This window comes from Pantherophis guttatus, chromosome 3, assembly GCF_059756535.1.
Source record: "Pantherophis guttatus breed Tessera chromosome 3, ASM5975653v1, whole genome shotgun sequence".
Lineage (NCBI taxonomy): Eukaryota > Metazoa > Chordata > Lepidosauria > Squamata > Colubridae > Pantherophis > Pantherophis guttatus.
The window spans coordinates 149916823-149938194 of NC_142065.1; positions in this window are offsets into that span (position 1 = coordinate 149916823).

A 21372-nucleotide genomic window follows, 5' to 3' on the forward strand; every position below is an offset into this window, starting at 1 on the left:
AGAACATCTGTGTAGGGAGGACGGAGGGGGCCCCTGAGTTTCTGCTGTGGTTAGGGTTAGGGTTAGGGACAGAGAGACACACACAGAGATACAGGGGGGGAGAGAGAGAGACATAGAGAGATACAGAGGGGGGAGAGAGAGACATAGAGAGATACAGAGGGGGGAGAGAGAAACATAGAGAGATACAGGGGGGGAGAGAGAGACACAGAGAGATACAGAGGGGGGGAGAGAGAAACATAGAGAGATACAGGGGGGGGAGAGAGAGACAGAGAGACATAAAGAGAGAGGGGGAGAGAGAGACAGAGAGAGATACAGGGGGGGAGAGAGAGAGACATAGAGAGATACAGGGGGGAGAGAGAGAGACAGAGAGACAAAGAGAGAGGGGGAGAGAGAGACACATAGAGAGATACAGGGGGGAGAGAGAGAGACATAGAGAGATACAGACGGGGGAGAGAGAGACACATAGAGAGATACAAAGATTGAGGAGGAGACAGAGAGGGACGATTTTGTGGTTCCCATTGTTTTTTAGCAACCGGTTCTCTGCCCTAATCACCAGCTGGGTAGGCGTGGCTTGGGGGCTGTCATGTGACTGATGAAAGTGAGTGACTCGAGTTGGCCACACCCACCAAATGTTCGTGGAGAGTTTGGAACTTCAGCCTCGCTCTTTTAGCCCAGCGGAAGCACCAGACTGGGCCACAGCAACGCATGGCCGGGTACAGCTAGTAAGATTATAAATTTCCTATTTCGATCCCAATGCTAAACTGGAAATAAGCACAATTCTCCAACTGAACAGTTTAACGTGTCAATGCAGTCACCCCAGGAGAATGATGATGATGATTTAATAAAGAATATATGGTGCAGAATGGGGATGGGGAGGCCAATTTAAATTAACTTTGTTTATCTGTCCATTTCCAGGGGAAATGTTGGTTCTGGTTTTGTTTTTTCTAGGGATTGGGGCGGGGGGGGGGGGACACCCAGCTTCTGGAGGAAAAGTCACCAGTCTGTTCAGGATGAAAAAGAATTGTGTCAGGTGTTTTTTCACCTTCTAATATTTTGCTCCATGCAAAATATTTGCTGTAAAAATGCCCAACATATCTCTAATCTCATGGCCTCACTGATATTCCACAAAGCACTAGGGAATGCCGGTTTTTACAGTTATATAAATGAAGAGAAAACTTGGACAGTTAAACAGGGAAATACAATTTCTTCCTATATTCTTATGATAGCAGATCATTCCTGTGGTGGCCTTCTGGTGACTGTTGTTGTTATGTATATAGTTTTGGCGGGAAAGTTTGAATGTAATTGCTCTCAGCTGATTGACTGATTGCCAGGACTGTAAAGTATATAAAGGGAGCTGTTTCCCTGGGTCAGTTGCTGGATTCACACCATGAAGTAAAGAGCTATTGTCATTGACCACCTGGCTGTTGTGTCCTCATTCACCCAACATAAAGTTGTCAATTCCATTGGCCCTTGTTAAGTCTTTGCTAAGCTATCCTTGTCCCTTGCTACTCCTGGGGTGCTGATCTGGGTTGTGGAACTTTAGCTGCAGGGACCAACATAAGAAAACCAATACTCTTGTTTATCTATGAATTTCATTGGATGATTTTGGAGCAAATGTTGGCCCTTCCATATTAAAGGTCTAGTGACTGCAAGCATCTCCAATGGAAAGTTCTAAAATACTTTGCAAATTTTGGAAGAAGCTGGCTATGTAAGGAGATATGTTCCCCATGCAAGACACAAAATTCAGTGGGTACATCGGTGCACACATATTACTTCAGAGTCAGGAGAAAGAGAGATTTTATGTCCCAAACGTTTTCAACAGTTGTATTTTTCCTGGTATTGCCATCTCACCAAGATACCATAACTGGAATTGTGAGAATGCTCATTGAGACATCTAATCTCATGGCCTCTTGAGATGTAGTTTTCTCACATGCATGTGGTAGGACCATCTTCTTAATGTAACGAAAATGGTTTAATGCAGTCTTTCCCAATCAGTGCACTCTGTACTATAGAGTATATACTTCATGTTTCACCTTTCAGCAATGACTGTGCTGGCTTGGAATCCTGAGAAATGAAGTACACATATCTGTGGGAACCCCAGGAGGAGGAAAGCTCATTCAACAAATGATAAAAAAAATTAGTTCAGCCTGATTTTCAGTATTTTCTGGTGTCGGCCAGATTAGCATTTAGATGGGAGACTATATGGTATACTAGGGCTGTAAGGGTGACTGAAGAAAGGAAAAGGAAACCTGGAAGAAAAAGTCTACACGAGCATTTCTTGATGTCCATGAAATCAACACAAATCAAATTTTACTTGACCTTTTACTATTTTTATTATTTTTTACAGATGCTTTTCATTTCTTTGGCTAATGCATGCCACCAATGCACATATTTTCTCTTTAACAATCCTTCATTACATGGTTTTAAAAACCAGGGATTTAAGAAATTGACAACTTTTACTAGGCCTTAATTTGCAAAATTGGTTCCAGTCTCTTTGCTCACCATAATTTACTGCTGCAAAAGATTTTTCTGACACATACATTTTGGTGGCAAGATTTATTCTTGATGTTTTTTATTCCTTACAGCCAAGAGCACAACATAAAAAAATTATGAAGCCTATAGAGTTAATAGCTAGGAGAATCTCAAGCAGTGCTCAGATTTGTCATCTCAGTACATGCATCATGTTGGGCAGTTTACTTGTAAATACTAAGAAGAAGAAAAATCTCCACAGGGATTTTGTTATGGATATTCTGTGATGGATCTGTTATGGATTCTTACATAAGAAGGACTAACTGCATTACATTAAACTTCCTGATAATACAATAAAAAAAGCCCTGCTACCTAGGATTGAACTCTCAACCTTCCAAGTGCAAGGCAAGCATCTTTACCACTAGACCATCACACAGCTCTATCCTGATAATACAATACAAATAAATAACATCTCTTTCAAGTTGAGCTTTATGTCCAAAGGGCCTTCTTGGCAGAAATACACTGTAGATGTGCAGTGCACTGTCTGGCTTACAACCTTGGGTCTCCCATCCATACTAATCAGATGCAACTCTACTTAGCTTTTTCGGGTCAACTGAGCTCTTGTTGCTCCTGCCTCACTGAGCAATACACTTTAGAGCTCCAGAGCTTCATCTACTTTGGAAACGAACAAACAAAAAACCCTCTCTCTACCCGAGTTTTATAGATTAAAAGAGGATAGTAGATAAATTCAGGGCTCCTTTGATTCTGGGCAAATAGACTTGAGCAATGTATGGTGTGATTACACAAAAGGGGAACCGTAAATCCATATATCTCATATCAGTGGTGGGATTCAGCCAATTCTGTCCGGTTCGGGCAAACCAGTAGCGACTGTGGTAGGCCCCACCCACTCGCCCGGATGTAATGCCATCCTATTTAACCACATTTTGGAGGCCGTGCGCATGCACGGAAGGCGCGCATGTGAGCAAAGAGCATGCGTGGACGTCCGACCATGCATGGAAGGTGGCGTGAGCGAGCAAAGGAGATTCAGATTCAAGGGCATCTTCAACTAACTACCCAGAGGGCTAAACGTAATGGATTAAGACTACAGGAAAGTTGACTGGGCAGTACTTTTCAAGCAGTACACTTTGGACCAGATTCTGTTCTTATCTTCAAAAAAATAAAAAACTGCATTTGGTCAATGATCAAGGAAATTTCTGGGGATTTCTATGTGTCCAAGTGAGGCACAACTAAGGAGGCATAATGGGACCTCTGTGTAAATTGCACCAAGAATATCAACATTTGCGTATATGTATATACATGTAAAATGCATTTCAATCTAAACTTCCTATTGCCACGTACTAATGTTATCCTCCCTCCCTTGGGTTTTTTTTTTTTACTGGCTATGCAATCTATCATATAATATTCCAAACTCTTTTTAAAAATAATACAGAAATAGAACAATCCCCCCCCCCAGCCATGAATCAGATGCTGCTTTGAAGTGGAAATATTCTAAAGGCTGCAAAGAGTAAAAGAGATGAAACTGAATGTGTAGGGTTGTGTGTGTGTGTGTGTGTGTGTGTGTGTGTGTATCCTGTTTCCCCGAAAAAATAAGACATCCCCTGATAATAAGCCCGATCAGGCTTATAAATAAGGCCAAGCGCTTATTTCAGGGTTTAAAAAAATATAAGACAGGGCCTTATTTTGGGGGAAACATGGTATATGTTCTGATATGACACCAACAAGGAAAAAAGAGAATGGCAAGATAAAATCTTGAACAAATTAATGCCTAGAGGAAAATTTTGCAGTTAGGAATCAGAAAGGAAGGAAGGAATAGACAATAGTGTTGTGGTTAGGGTGTTGGACTGGTACCAGAGAGACCAAGTTCAAGTAGCCCCTGAGGGACTTGGGCCAATTGCTTTCCTTCAGCCCCAACTACTCCTGGTTATGGGCGGGGGAATGGAAGGAAAGCTCCTGAGGAAAGAGTGGGACAAGTGCTCTGCAAGGAAGGTTAAAAAAAAAAAGTCAAGATGTTGGCAGCCATGACTGCATGATAAAGCCCCGCCCCTTTGTGAATCAACATATGGACAAAAGGGACAACACTTCTGTTAAATTGGGTGAGTGAAGAGACTGGAAACAGGCTTCAGATGACAGCTGTTTATTCGATAACTATGTACAATCCAGCAGCTTGCCTCTCTGACACCTTGCCCATATACAGGGAGCTATCAGGGAGTTCAACCAATCATGTTTGAGTATTCTTTTTTTTTTATTTAGATTTCTATACCGCTTTATAGTGCTTTACAGCCCTCTCTAAGCGGTTTACAAAGTTAGCAAATAGCATATTGCATATTAGCATATTGAATTAGCATTAGCATATTGCCCCCAACAATCTGGGTCCCCATTTTACCCACCCCGGAAGGATAGAAGGCTGAGTCAACCTTGAGCCAGTGAGATTTGATCTGCTGATCTGCTGAACTAGCAGTCAGCTGAAGTACAGTAGCTGCAGTACTGCACTCTAACCACTGCGCCACCTCGGCTCTTCCCACTCAAACAATGGACCTGAGAGAAAACCCTCAGTTTGTCAGTATCTAACAACTTCCATTATGCCTCTGTCTGTCCGCCATCTTGTTTTCTTTTCATTCCTTCCCCATGAAGATGTTAATGGGGGAGATATAAATCTAGCAAATAGATCATAATATTCCAGTTTATAATTGCATCTTTTTTAAAAAAAAAAACCTTTAAAAATAAATAAATTAACTGATCTATTACTATGCAGAACAATCTTGCTCTCTCTCTCTCTCTCTCTCTCTCTCTCTCTCTCTCTCTCTCTCTCTCTCTCTCTCTCTGTGTGTGTGTGTGTGTGTGTGTGTGTTGCATCCTTTGCCTCCCCATTTCTACAACAGCTTCTCACAAAACGTCACAGGCATTTCCCCCAGTCCTAACTTGCTTCTTGTGTCTCTCTTCAAAACCTCGGCTCTATCTCTTTTGCCCAGCTGCAAGTGAGTCACAGCATTCCCTACCTGACAGAAGAAGATACCTTTGATAGCCAGGCACAGCTCTAAACCTGAAACACATGCTTGGCTCAGATATCAACAGAACTTTAATTTGCATTGATTCATTAGCAGTGCTTTCAATACCATCGCAAAGGGAAATGTAAAATAATTGGAGTATAAAATGCCCAGCAGAAAGAAAAGGGGAGGGGGTTGAGAGAGAAAGAAAAAGAAAGAGGAAAAAAATGAGATGAAGAAAGGAGAGCAAAGCAAAACAGCTTGCAGCGAGCTAGGCTTTCAACTCAGGTTCAGTCCTGAGTTGAACCCTGATGGGAAAATGCCTATCTTTGAAAATGAATTTTGTAGGCAGCTGCTCTGGTCATAAAATAAGCATGATATGCTAGTGAATGGCTGACATTGCTAAAGTTCCTCACCATTGCAAACTGGAACAGAAGGTTGACTTGCTAGAGAGCAACTATCATAGCTGAGGTTTAGATGAGGAAAAGGTGGGAGGTGCAGACTGTGCCAAACATGTGACAGATTTATTTTGTCTACTGTCAGCAAGACTTTAAATAGTATATGTGAAAGAAAGATCCTGAGGAAGATTTCTATTTCAGGATGGAAAAAATGGAATATCACAGCTTGGTATCACTTCTGAACCGAGTAGTTAAAACTAACCAAAGAACCCAGAAACCATCATATACACATCTAACCACAATTCGAAGGCAACGCTGCATTAGCAGAAACTACAGTCTTTTTTGTTGTGGAGGAAAGAGGAAAGGAGACCTGCAATGCTTTGGCAGGGGCATCCCAAGAGGGGTGAAAAAGTCAAAATGGCAGCTACAGTTGTGAGACTAAAGCCCCACCCCTTTTATTACAAATTTTGACAGACATAAAAAATGGTTCTCAAATCAGAAGTGGAAATGATTTCTGACAAGAATGGACTACACACGCTTTGCTTTCATACCCTCAGATAGTTTTCTTTATTTAAAAATAGTAATAACTGGGGTCATGTCAATATTTCAGAAAGTAATACAATCAGCATACATTGAAGTTCGCTGTTGGAAAATTCTACCATGCCTTCTATAGCAGTCAGCTGTAAAAATGATAATGCGGCTAGCACATTAAAACAAATTATAAGAAGAAAGAATATTTCCTTAAGGATTTATCCATGGAGAAATTGATGATATTATGGGCATACTAGTTATACAGGTACAGGATACAATCCCATACTGGATTACGGTGAAGTTTGTATTCATTCTGGAAGCAAAATAATAATGAAAAATAAACACTTGAGAAATACATGGTGGTAAGAAGGGAATCTATGTGGTTACTGAATCAACACCAATTGGCTGGCACATGATTAAGTAGGGAATTTGGATATGTTTTTTCCAGTGGTTCAGTCTCCCACCCCCCCGACACACACACTTTCCTATCAATGATGAGAGCTGTTTGTAAAGTTCTTTGAAGCCGAACCCGAACCATTTCAAAGAGTTGGGAAGCTTTGTTCTTCAAGCAGTTTTAGGAAAAGATTTTGATGCCAAGCATCAATTCATATCAGCACTGCAAAATTATCATTCATCCTTTTTCTAGCTTTATTAGAAAATAATGTATCCACAACTCCCAGCATGTACCTATTGGTGTTTCAATATTTTAAATTTAATTACCTGCTGATAGATATGCCATCAAACGGTACTTTCACTTGTTGTAGGTTACTTTTAAAAGTTCAAGATTTTTTTTCAAAAAAAAAAAATCCCATTTGCCATCTGCCAACCTTGCACCAGTCTGTTTCTATAAGTACTGCTGGTTTTCTTTTTATTACTGCTGATTCTGTAATCTTACTTTTCTGATAATACATGATGTTAATAATCATCTGGTTGGTATTTCATTTAATGGGTGCTACACGTGCCCTAATGACTTCTCACACATATAGATTTACACAGTCTATATTACTAATATAGCTGATAATATTACCAAAAAAATATATCAAGAGCATTCATGATACAAATCAAGTATCTGATTATTTGGAAGTAAGTTTCCACTAAGTAAATAAACTTGAATATAATGTCTTCTAATGCATTTTCCATAAAATACTTCCTTGAGGTGATTTTCTCCATTCCACAATTTTAGTGTGACACTCACATTACTATAATGCTTGTTTTTAATTAATCGTGAATTTTAACATATTTCTTTTAACATAACACTTTTATCAGCTTTGGCACTTACATTATGTTCAAGAATCTCTCTCACTTTCCACCCACTGCACATCCTGATCACCGGGAAGGGGAGGGGAGGGGAGGAGCAGAAGGGATCAGCAAAATACTCATCTTTACAAGATATTGCATCACTACATTTGTTTGGGAGAAGGCTATATGTTTTCTGTTTTCCTTCAGGTGAAGGGTCAAGTGCCTACTCAGGATAATTCTTATGAAAAGAAAGTCCTCCTGAGCTTGGATGCTGGAGCTCCAAAGTACATTTTAAAGCCTCCCACAGTTGAATCTCTATTTGTGTGCTGTTGCTGTGGCTGCAGCCGTGCTAAGCAGCAATAACAAAAACTTTTTTGCGTTAAATCCCTCACCTCTCCGATGGACAATTTATATTCCTCTGGGCTAGCAGAGCTACTCAGATTACGTAATGACAGCTGGGTAGATATATGGACTACGGCAATGGGCTGGCAGCCACTTCATTGTCAATTTCTCTTTGTTCTCTTTAGAAAGACACAGCACAATGGAGAGGGTTTGATCCACATGTCAGACACAAGAGACACAAAAGGATGATCGGAGCTGACTGCACTGCACAATCAAAGTGTCACTAGGAATTGCTGTATTTCAGTTATATGTAACAATGACTGGGTGGCCAGTGGTTGCACCAGCCATAATTAGACGTTAGCATTTAAAATCACAGTGAAATCCCACTGGTACCTCAATCAATTGATAGAGGAACAACCGTGACAAAGCTACAGTATCACTTTCATACTCTGAAAGTCCCGTAATTAACCAAAATATTAACTCTTTGGTTGTTGTCATGGTTCAATGCTGAAATCTGTTTTCCTTACAATTCAGTCATATACCTTCTATGCACAAAATCAACCCGTGCCTTCTATAATTTTATAAACAACAAACTTAAAAATTTGAGATCCATCCCACCCCTAAAAAGACCAAATGACGAAGACTGTATTGACAAAACTGTTAAAGCCATTCTCTTTAACACATTCTTTGGTTCAGTCTTTGTAAACAGCAACAACACATACCCAATATTTCCCAGTCGTACTACAGAAAATTACAACGATTACCATGATTTTATACATATCGATTTTACAACAGACAACATTGAAAAGGTACTACACAATCTAAAACCATCTCTATCTATTGGACCTGATGGACTATGTGCATACTTCTTAAAAAAGCTTTCCACCGCAATTGCAGAATCTCTAAGCATAATTTTTGAAAAATCTTTCAGTACCAGCTCCTTGCCCTACCAATGGTCACAAGCCACGGTCATCCCTATCTTCAAAAAGGGAGACCCTAGCCTAGTTGAAAATTACAGATCACCTCTTTATGTTGCGTCACCTGCAAAGTCATGGAATCAATCATTAAACAATCTATTACCCTCCACCTAGAGACAAATCAAACCAATCTATTACCCTCCACCCTCCAACAAACAATTTGGTTTCAGAAAAAAAATTATACTGTAATCTACAACTACTACATTGCAAAAACATATGGACTACACATCTCGATCAGGGAAAAGCAATAGACACAATTTACATAGACTTCTGTAAAGCTTTTGATTCAGTGGTACATGACAAATTACTTCTAAAACTAAAATCCTATTGCATTTCTGGACTCCTAAGTAAATGGATAGCTGCCTTCCTGTCAAACAAATAACAAGTGGTCAAAATAGGAAGCTCTGTATCAAATCCTGTACCTGCTAATAGCGGTGTTCCCCAAGGCAGTGTTTTAGGTCCAACATTTACATAAATGACCTTTGTGATCATATTAAAAGCAACTGCATTCACTTCAGTGATGATGTTAAACTATTCAACACCACTGACAATGCAACTACCCTTCAAAAAGACCTTGACTGTGTCAGATTGGTCTAACAAGTGGCAACTTCAAATCTCAACCAACAAATGCTCTGTCTTGCACATTGGCCAAAAAAAAATCAAAACATAAAATACAAATTAGATGGACATGACCTTGTAGATGACCCTCACTCTGTCAAGGACCTTGAAGTACTCATTTCTAAAGATTTAAGTGCCAGACCCCACTGTAACAACAACCATGGGTGTGGCCAGCTCAATGTCACTCGTGTCAGTGCCTGTGGTGGCCTGAGTGCTCTGCCAGCAGAAATGGGCTCCCGAGTTCCGTTTTCAGCTGCAACGGCCTCCTGCAATCCTCTGCCAGTGAAAATGAAGCTCGGGAGAGCATCCTCCAAGCTCCATTTTCACTGGCAGAGGGTTGCAGGAGGTTGTTACAGCCAAAACCAGAGCTCATAAGCCCATTTTCGGTGGCAGAAGCACTGCAGGCCAGTCCATCACAGTTTCCAGGACAGCCCTACGGGCGAAACCTAAGCATCCTGGATGCGGTGCACGGGCCTTGAGTTTGACACCCCTGACATAGAAGATCAGGAGCTGAATTATAAGGCTTTGGCTCTTCCTATGTTGTAGACTTTTCCACAATTGCCTCCATCCATTTGGATGTCAGAAGTTGTCATATTCCAAAGGATCCTTGTTCTTTTCAATCTTCTTTGCGGGTTATGAAAAGGGGACAAATATCATTCTGTACATGTGAGATTTCATTGTTCAACTCAACTCTCTTATAATTGAAGAAATGTCACAGGATCAAATAGAGAAGACAGGCAAGTGAAGTCCATATCAACTGGCCCGACTGTTGTATTGCTATAAGGAACTGTGATTATGCTTCATTGGGACAAGGTTTCTAGTTCTTTCTATTTATAGAAAAACCTTTTCTAGGATAAGGATAAAGGAGGAGATTTCACTCAAAGGTAAGGGAGGAACTTATTCTACATCCAATGCCTCAGCTCTGTTAGAGAACAAACAGTTGTCTGCCCAGCAAATCCAGTTTGGAAGCTAGCATCTTTCTCTAAATACAATAGATGATCTTTGAAGCAGAGCCGAGTATTTTTAGATTGTTTAGGCAAGAAAAAGAATGTTCACATAAGATACGTAGGAGAAATAAAGAGGAAATGGGGAGGTGCTGCAAAAATTTACAATTAATATATATATATGGAAAAACATTTGTTCAGTCATTCAGTCACTTCTCACTTTTCAGGACCTGAAAGATGTGATGTTTCTAGGATTGTCTGTCACCAACTGCTTCTATGAGTCCTTGTAAGCTTCTGTATGTGTCATCAGTTATAATACCTAAACACCTTGTCTTCTGTCAGCCTCTTTTTCAATTGCCTTTGATTTTCCGCTCTTTCCCAGCAACTCTCGCTTTCACATTATCTATTCAAAATATTTAAGCTTTCACTTTGTTATTAGTGTTCCCAATGAGCAGTCTGGTTTTACTTCATCTGATATTGAATGATTTGTGTTGCTTGCAGTCCAAGCTGTGCGCAACAATTTTCTCTGGCAGCATCATCATTCATTTTTCTTCATTCAGCCTTTCTGATTGTTCAGCATTTAGACAGCATATCTGCACTTACTGCTTAAACTGCTCCTGTCCTGTGCTCATGCCAACTTAACTCTCAAACCAGCTTATCAAAATCCTGTTTAGGCTTTGGCAATAGCTTATAAGGTATTCAGTGCAGACTGCAGGCTACTGCATCCCCCATTGGACAATGATCCTGCTGTTATGCCTTCCTGGGAAAATGATTACCAATCATTTTTCTCCCTGTGAGTAGGCCTTCCTGGAGAATATGCACTTTTATATGTATATAATATATGTGCATCCATATATAGTACATACTGTACATACATACAAACATACATACATACATACATACATCTATATATACATACAAAAAGTCAAATTAAATGTATATATACAAAGTAAATACAAAGTATATATACAAATTAAAATAGGCACACCATTTCTTTTTTTTTTAAAAAAAAAAACCCTTTCTTCCTATTTTATTTATTCCTAATAGTTTGCATAGTCTTAGAAAATGCCTATGGAAAGATGTATTACATCAGAAAGGTTAGTGTTCTGTCCCCAACCCCACGCACACACCCCAACAGACGTTCAGGAATTAAAGACCAAACCAGCCGGCAAAATCCTTTTCCTTATGATAACGGAACTTGGCAACAACCTAGTGGCTGCCTGCCAAGAGTTTATTATTTACAAAGAGGAGAGATAACTTCTCCCCACTTCTGATACATCAAAGGAAAGCAGCTCAATAATTACAATCAAGTCCAGAGATAATCCAGTCTTAAAGCAAAAGTCTGGCAATGCAGAATGGTGTGGAAGCTTTCAGCTTTGTTCATCACAAGGTTTGACTGGCCACCACACTCCCTTTTATATCCTGTGGGGTGTGGTCCAGTGACTCAGCCTAAACTCAGGCACGCCCTTTCTTCTGTTGCGCGTGCTTATCTCTGCGACCCTGGCGTGGCTCCAGCCAAGACTCATTACCCTCATCACTGTCCATCTGTGGCTGCGTGGACATGCTTGGCCCTGGCCCTATCTCTTGCCCTTTGGCGGACACCGAAGGCATTGCCAGAGAGGAGGGTCCTGGAGAGGGAGGCCTTGCCAACTCCTCCCCTTCACTCTCGGAGTCCTCTCCTAATGATGACACAGGCTCCGGTAACAGAGCCACAACAGTTAGTAAAATTCTCATCTGTAAATCAGATATTGACAGTTACAAACACAGCAGGAATATTTTAAAAATTATTATTTTTCTTTATAAGCGTCCTCTTTCTCTCTTTGCTTTTTTTAAAATAGTAAATGCAGTTCCAGTGTTTTTCCAATTTCCCAGTCCCTAAGAATGATGGGCTTTACCAGTGCCTCCAAATATGTGTGCTCTGGGGTAGGGGTCTCCAACCTTGGCAACTTTAAGCTTGGCGGACTTCAGCTTCCAGAATTCCCCAGCCAGCAAATCTGGCTGGAGAATTCTGAGAGTTGAAGTCCTCCAGGCTTAAAGTTGCCACGGTTGGAGACCCCTGCTCTGGGGCACTTACAATGTCCTAATGGGACCTCTGTGATGTGCCTTTTCCATGGCTACCCTGACCTTTGGGAACAGCCTCCCCCCTGAGAGAGTCCCTCCCCCATTAGCCTTCTGAAGAGCTATGAAGTCTTGGCTCTTCACTCAAGCATAAGATACGAATGAGCCAAGGGTGGGTTCTACTTGCCTTTACTACTGGTTCGCAATGGGGTCGCACACACACGCACGCGAAGCATGCACAGAAGATGACGTCGGGGTGAGTGGGTAGAACCTCCTGCCAGTTTTACTACCGGTTCTATAGAACCGGTCTGAACCGGGAGCAACCCACCACAGGACTGAGCCCAGCAAATGCAAAAGTACATGAAAATTTTGTGGGATCTTTTGGTTCTGTGTTTGGATCTATGTTGTTATAGGATTTAATTGGTCATATTTATTTGATTTTCTAAATGAATAAGTAAGTAAATAAATAGACCTGACCAGCTTCTATTGGCCACTTCTCTTCTTTGGACACCAGGCACTGCTTTCCATAGGTACTTTGGCTTGAGTATAGGAGAAAGATCAGACACATGACTACTTCTGTATCTGACTGTACCTCCAACAGGCTGCTTATCTACAAAAATGTAATGCCCAATTCCTGCCAGCCTAGTAGTTCAAAAGCTTGCAAATGCAACTAGGTACCATTTTGGTGGGCACTGGAGAGGTAACAGCGTTCCATGCACTTCAGCATATAATCATGCCAGTTACATGACCATGGAAGTATCTTTGGACTACACTGGCTCCTCGGCTAGGAAATGGAAGTGAACATTGTCCTCTAGAATTGGACACAGCTGGACAGGGGAAACCTTTACCTTTACTCTTTAAATGTTATTTTGAAGGAGCGCTAGATCTGGTTTTAGAACATATGATTTAAGAACATTTGACCTTGGTCTTCTTCGCATAATTGATGGGTGGTTGTTTTTCCTGTTGGCTGATGGGAGAGAAAAGGAAACTACAGGAATTCATAGTTGCTACAGCATAGTTTCCTTAATATATTGTGCATTATTATTATTATTATTATTTATTGGTTAATCTTTAGTGAGATTCACAGCCTTTGAGTCTGGTTAATAGCTCAGCAGCTCGAGTCCTAACCAAGGACCTAGGAACTGTTAAGGTATCGTCGGAGGATGTAAGCTGTTCCGAGTAAGGTGGTTTTTTGTAGAGTCAAAATGTTCAAGTCCGGCAAATTTAGAATTTCTAAATAGCGGGGTAGCCCTTTGGGTATTGCTCCGAGGGCTCCAATTACAATCGGGACAACACACGATTTCTTTTTCCACAGTCGCTCAACTTCAATTTGTAAGTCCCGGTACTTTGTGATTTTTTCTTGCTGCTTATCTTCAATTCGTGCATCACCAGGTATTGCAATGTCAATGAACCATACTTTTTTCTTTTCAACTATTGTTATGTCAGGTGTGTTGTGGATCAAGTGCCTGTCAGTCTGAATCCTAAAGTCCCACATTTATTATTATTATTATTATTATTATTATTATTATTATTATTATTATTATTATTATTATTACAGCACTATTTGTCAGCATTGGTATTAAAGGCCTATGCAGGGCTCAGCTACTAGGGCAACTAGTAGCCAATATACTTCTGTCAACATACTTTTGGAAAGCTCAACAACTGTGTGCACAGCCATTTTGATGAGCCCTAAATAAAAGAAAGCATTTGTTTACACCAAGGACTTTTTTGTCCTTTTGAAATAACTTTGGCGTCTGATCCTCTGTTTATACGTAAGAGTGATCTATAATTTTGCTAGCAGTGGCCTTTTTATTCCCCAAAAATAGCTAAGATAAGAAAATACTGCTGGAGTTGTTCTAAAAAGTACACAAATGAAAACAGATATTTTCTGTCAACCATGATCTATGTTGGCAGAGATTTAATTGGTTTATTTGGTTAGCAAAATCACCATTGAATTCCTTTTCCCCAGCAAAGAAATATGCAGCAGCCTGCTGAATTATGACGTATTTATCTAATGGGAGAACTTGGCAGGCCTGTGCAATCCAGCTAAGTTATAAACTTTCAAAATATTCTTCATTACAAAAAATCAGCCAAACAACACAACTGGAGTTACAAATTCCAACATGAGCTTGGTAGTCCCTAAAAGAAAAGTATTTGACTTGCACTCAGAATGTTTCTTATATGGGAAATATAGAATTTGTTTTCACGTCATCCTGAATAGGATTAACCTAGATGAAGAAACAGGTTTTGGTTTACAAGTCAACTTGCTGGATATATAGTCTTCATCAAGCCCTCCTAGAGTTGAGTTTGATCTATGCTTGCTTCCTCCATCATTCAAAGGATAACTCTGCAAGAACTAAAGAAAACTGATCACCTGTTAAAAGGAACAGATGTGCAAGCAGGCACTATTGTTAGCATTAACCATCTGCTCCATTAGCAAACACAGAGAAGTCCATTCGGGCAAGATTAGAGAACAATTTCCAGTCAGGTGCTTAAGTACATAAGCAAACAATGTTGATATAATAATACAGCTCTAGTATTATAAGGCCTTATTAATAAGATGGTGGTAATTATTCCTGTTGATCCTTCTTCTCCATGGATATGTATCCTCATCCAGCCCATATGGCATAAAGCTTCTCTTCTATCTATGATGTAACATGTCTTCTGCATAACATATGGATTTCTCTTTGTACTTGGGAACTTGGCAAACTCAGGAGTACCAAGGCTATATGAAACAGCAAGTTTCAATTGGAAAAGGGTGGTGCTGGATATATCTTCAACTCCTCCCCCATTTGTTGTGAATTCTGTTAGCAGGCACTTCATCTCATTAACTTGGGAGGAGTCCCAGCTGGATACCGACTTCTGCACCATTGAATTCAAAATGGATGGCCAATAAATTCTTGTTATGATAAGTGCAAGCTGGCTGATTCTGAATTCTAGCTTTTTTTATGCAGTCTTGCTTCCAGAGTATAATACCTCAAAAGTCTTCTTGGGCTTGAGGAAAGCTTCTTCTTTCCATCCTGCATTTGGTTTTTCCCTTGATGCTGAAGAAGCCCTTTCTATGTGTTTAAAGAGATTGTTAAGAAAGGAAATATACACTGCTCAAAAAAATAAAGGGAACACAAGCAGAAGACACATACAGTAGTTTTGTGTTCCCTTTAGTTGTTTGAGCAGTGTATAAATTACTGTATGTAAAGAACAAAGTATTTAATAAGGCTATTTCATTCATTCAGATTTCGGATGTCTTCTGCTTGTGTTCCTTTTATTTTTTTGAGCAGTATATAATCATCCCCTCTTCTTTCCAGACAGCTTTTCACTTTTTTATTTCACTCCTTTCCCAGCATCATATCCTCCCTGCCCAGGTACCAGGACCACAATTCCCTGTGTTCCTATCCAAGATGTGTCTCAGGCAGTGGTGGGATTCAAGTAATTTAACAACCGGTTCTCTGCCCTAATAATTTCTTCCAACAACCAGTTTGCCAAACTGCTTAGAAAGTTAACAACCGGTTCTCCCGAAGTGGTGCAAACTGGCTGAATCCCACCACTGGTCTCAGGAGAGAGCTAGGATGGAGAAGGGGTACTTAGACTTTCACTGAAGATGAAAGACTTCACCTTTCTATCCCTTTCCTTCATCCACATGCATCCTTCCTGATTAACGATAACAAGACTTCGTAGTATTGTACCCTGTTTTCCCGAAAATAAGACATCCCCTGATAATAAGCTCAATCGGGCTTTTAAGCGCATGCGCTAAAATAAGCCACCCCCTGAAAATAAGCCCTCCCTGAAAATATTTAAACGCAGAGCTGTAAATCAGGTAAGATGGCAAAAGGAGCCCCATCTTGCTCCACATGCCCCAAAATAATAAGACCCCTCTGAAAATAAGGCCAACCACTTATTTTGGGGTTCAAAAAAATATAAGACAGGGTCTTATTTTCAGGGAAACAAGGTAAAAATACTAAAATTTCTCCTTTGTTCCTTCAATAAGGACTCATTATAGTTTTGGAGGAAAGATTGTTTAAAGAGATTTCATTAAACCACACACTCACACACACATTTCAGCCTTTCTTAAAGGCCTTTATTCCTTGTCAGCTTCCATCTTTTCCTTATATGTATAATCTACCTCAGATATTTTCGCATCTTCTCATCTTGACCAGTTGTCCCCTCGAGTTAGTGAGCTTCTTCATTCATCACAAAAAATCATTTTCATGTAAAAGTCCAGCTGTAGCCATGACTATCCTCCTTGCTTGACATTCAGCCTCCCTCGTCCTTGAGCCAGGCACCATCTACCTCCATCTACATGCAATGCAGGGCTTCTTTTCAAAGGCTTGCATGACTCAGCCTTTTGCATTTCCAACTCCTTGTTCTCTTTTTCTCTATTAGTCATGCCAGCTTCATCCGCCCACTTGACAGATTTGGGCACAAATGACGTCTCTGAAAGTTTTCCATACATTTATTTTTTGGGGGGGAGCCTAATCTGCTTCAGATGCATTTTAAAAAGTTTGTATCATCTTTCATGTTTATAAATTGATTTCAGCCTGATTGAGCTTCTCGGAGGAAGTATAACTCATACTGACTCAAGAATGAATACTACAATATGTCTAAATTGTGTGAATGCCTTATACACTCACATATTTTTTGACTCCATCAAATGTTTTTTTTTTAAATGTATTTAAAAATCTATGTGTGTTGAATGGGAATTAGATATATCTTTTTGCAATGTATATGATTTTTATAGCAACATTAGTAGCTATCCCCTGTTAGGCTTTTAATAAATTTTTTTTAAAAGATGTTCATTTTTATTCAATTTTTGGAAATATACAAAGGCTTTTACAAACTTCAACCACAGTGGATGGCAGCTGTCTCTATTCACTGTTGCCATTCAGGCTAGAAAAAAGCTTACTTTATTGGTTTATAGCATCAATAAAGAATTTCATCAAAGAAATCTATGATGGAATACTTTCACATAATTAATATTGCTTTAGTACTACCTGATTGGCATTGCCAGTGGAATTCTTCCACTGGTCATCCAAAATTCTTGTTCTGTGTTGGTCTTAGACTTATATATTGCAGAATAACTCTCATCATTCTCAATGACTGTGAAACTATTCAACCTGGATATGAGAACTTAAACTATGTTAAGTCACACTTTGTTGGGTGGTCTGTCCTGATATCAGGTATTCTGACAGATATTGTTTTTGAACATGATTAATAGAACTTAAGAGTTAAAAAGCAAACATGTCATTACACAAAGCTGTACTCAACCTTAGTCACTCCATTAGCAACCTGGGTTGAAGTGAATTTTGAATACCTGACCAAACAATTAGTTTTAGAGTAAACATTTCATTCAAGGGAAGCTTTACACATCTAAGATAGGATTTATTTCAGTTTCTCTCATTATTTTTCTTCAGAAAACCTCACCCAGCCATAACTTTCAGAGCCAACAAATCATCCTGTTACTTCCTAGATTGCTGATGTCAAAGGAAATCAAAATATCCCACTAAAAACAGCTGGAAAAGTATGGGTGACCCTCATAGCCTTTTTCCATACACACTACAAGACTTAGCCCAAGTGCTAATTCAGGGTAAGATAACTAATTTCATAAATTTGGAGTGGATCAATTAAAATGGCAACAGATCAAAGTCTTAGCCTAGAATCAATGGATTAATTATTAGTACAATAATAAGTAACCATTGTTCTGCCCAGAAGAGACAAAGTTCAACGAAAGCATGTTCCTATATAGCCTGACATCTCACCGAAGCAAATGATGGGAACCTTCCTGAGGGTGGGGGGGGGGCAAACTTGACAAAACTATAACAACCTTTCTAACATCCTACAAACCCAGCTTTCTTTATTGTCAGGCTAGGTTTAGGACATCAGAAAAGTGAGAGATTATTTTTCAAAAGGCTTTTGCAAGTTTCTTTTTTAATTTTTAAATTGGAGTAGCACACTTTCTACATTGGTTCGGTACAAGCAATTGGGATCTTGTCTGCTTACTTCGCTTCTTCATCACAGCTATTTCTGTCTTAAAAGAGGTGTGTGTGGGGGGGGGAATCTTACAGAAAGAAATTGTGAGGAGAGTCTTGAAGAATTCTAGCAGAACTTAGAAGAATTAATGTCCTCTAAAAGGTTCTACAATCCTTTAAGAAGAAGCTTCAAGAACGTTGATGGTTTGTTATTATAGGACTTTTTTAATGTTTAAAAAGCCTATGGACTTTTTTTAATGTTTAATTTCCAAGGTTCAGTTTGATCAGTTGCTTCTCAAACCTCAAATTTGAACAGAACAAACCTACAGGTTTCTGGGGCTTGAGTCCTCTGATGAAACTGCTGAATTATCTTTGTTATGTCCTTATAAGGACATCCGCCCTGATTGGCTGCCAGCCATCGGGCGGGAAGTTTAAATCCCTGTCAAGGGGCGGTGCGTCTGCCGGGAGCGAATATAAGGAGAGCTCCGGCAGCGCGCCAGCAGTCTTGACTCGTTACTTTGTACTGAATAAAAGTTGCTATATGTATCGAGCTGGTCCAGTCTTCTGTTCCTGCGCCTGATCTAACACTGGCGACGAAGGACATGAGAGAAGAACCCGAACAAGACTCTTGGCACGATCGCCCACCTAGCTGAAGTCACTACACCACAGCGACTTCCAGAATGGCTACCCCGCAAGCCCCGATGACCGCGCTGAACCCATTCAACCCAGCCCGGGAGAAGTGGAGGTCATACATGGTCCGATTCCGGCAGTTCCTGCGAGGCAATGGATACCAGAACCTCGACGATGAGAGGAAAAGAGCCCTCTTCCTGGCTCATTGCGGATCGGACGTCCTAGAGATGGCGATTGACCTCGTGGCACCCAGGGACATTGAGGAGATGTCCTGGAACGACCTGCAGGAAGTCCTACAGGAGCATTACGCACCTACAGGCACCCCCATCGCGAACAGGTTCACCTTCCAGCAAAGGAACCAGCGGGAAGGTGAATCCGTCAAGGAATTCGTGGCAGCACTTCGCCAACTCGCTGCCAACTGCGAGTTCGATAACGTGGACAACGCCATCCGAGACCGCGTTGTTTTTGGCATGAGAGATGTGGGGCTGCAGAAAAAGTGCCTCAGCCGGAAGAGGATCCCGCTCAAAGACGTCCTCGACGAAGCAACAGCGGCTGAAACATCTGAGCAAGCAGCCACCGCAATGGTAAAAGCAAGAGGGATCCATAAGATCCACAAGTCGGGCCTGACCTCATCAGACGAGGCAACCACGCAATCCGAGTCGGATGAGGAAAGGGCCGTCCACAAGGTTTCCCACCCCCCCAGGCGGGAAAACCCACAGCATGGCGACCGGGGAGAACGATGCGGCAGTTGCAGAGGCGACCATCCCAGGGCAAACTGCAGATGGAGGGACGCGACCTGCCGCCGATGCCTGAAGAGGGGGCACATCGCCGAGGCCTGCAGAGCCACAGATCCAGCCCCGGAACCGCCCAGACCACGATTCCAGGAAAATCGCAAAGATAACCAGAGGACATCCAAACGGTCCTCAAACCAGTCCCGGCGCGGGGAGGAGGAATATCCCCGAAACAGAACGGTGCACCAGACCACCACCATTGCTCACACAAGCGACGAGGGGACCACCAAGTTCCACGTGACGCTGCTAGCAGAGGGGTCTCCGTGCAAGATGGAGGTAGACTCCGGATCTGCCTACTCCATCATGGACTGGCAGCACCTACAACAGCTGAAACCGGCATACAAAAGGACCCAGCTGAAAACCCCGAAAGCGAGACTTGTGGATTTCAACGGAAACCCCATTGAAATCCTAGGCAGAGCCACCATCCGCGTGAAGTACAACGACTTCGACGGAAAGCTACCCATCACCATCGTGCAGCACAGCCGACCGAACCTGTTGGGTGTGGAGTGGTTCAAGCCGCTAGGACTTTCACTTCAGGGCATCCACGAGATCCGCAGGGACGAACTCGACTCCATCATCGAAGAGTTCAAAGAAGTCTTCGATGGTAAGCTGGGGAAATTTGTGGGGAGGCCAATCTCCTTTAATCTGGACAAGGGAATCACCCCAATCAGGCTCAAGCCCCGCCGAGTTCCATTTGCCCTGCGGCCTAAAGTAGATGAACAGCTGGATAAGCTGATCGCCCAGGGCGTCCTGGAACCGATCGATCATGCCTCATGGGAGACCCCCATTGTGACCCCACTGAAGCATGATGGGTCTGTGCGCATCTGTGCTGACTACCGTTGTACCATCAACAAGGCGTTGGCACAGAGCGCATACCCAGTCCCAGTGGTGCAACATCTGCTGCATTCCCTGGGATCTGGATCAATTTTCGCGAAACTGGACCTGGCCCAGGCTTACCAGCAACTGCCAGTGGATGACAAAACGGCGGAGGCTCAAACAATTGTCACGCACAGAGGGGCATTTAAATGTAACCGCCTCCAATTTGGAGTCAGCGCTGCCCCTGGTATCTTCCAATCCATGATGGAACGCCTTCTCCAAGGCGTTCCAGGGGTGGTGCCTTACTTCGATGATGTGCTCATCTCCGGTGACTCAAGAGCCCAACTCCTTGAAAGGCTCAGGCTTGTCCTGCAGCGGTTCAAGGCCAAGGGTTTGAGGGTCAGGCGGGACAAGTGCATCATAGGAGTACAGGAAGTCAAGTTCCTGGGCTTCCTCATTGATAGCACAGGCATACACCCCACCAAATCAAAAGTGGAAGCAATCCATGAAGCTCCAAGCCCAAAAAACAAAACGGAGCTTCAGGCTTTCCTTGGGTTGCTCAACTTCTACGCCATTTTCTTAAAACAGAAG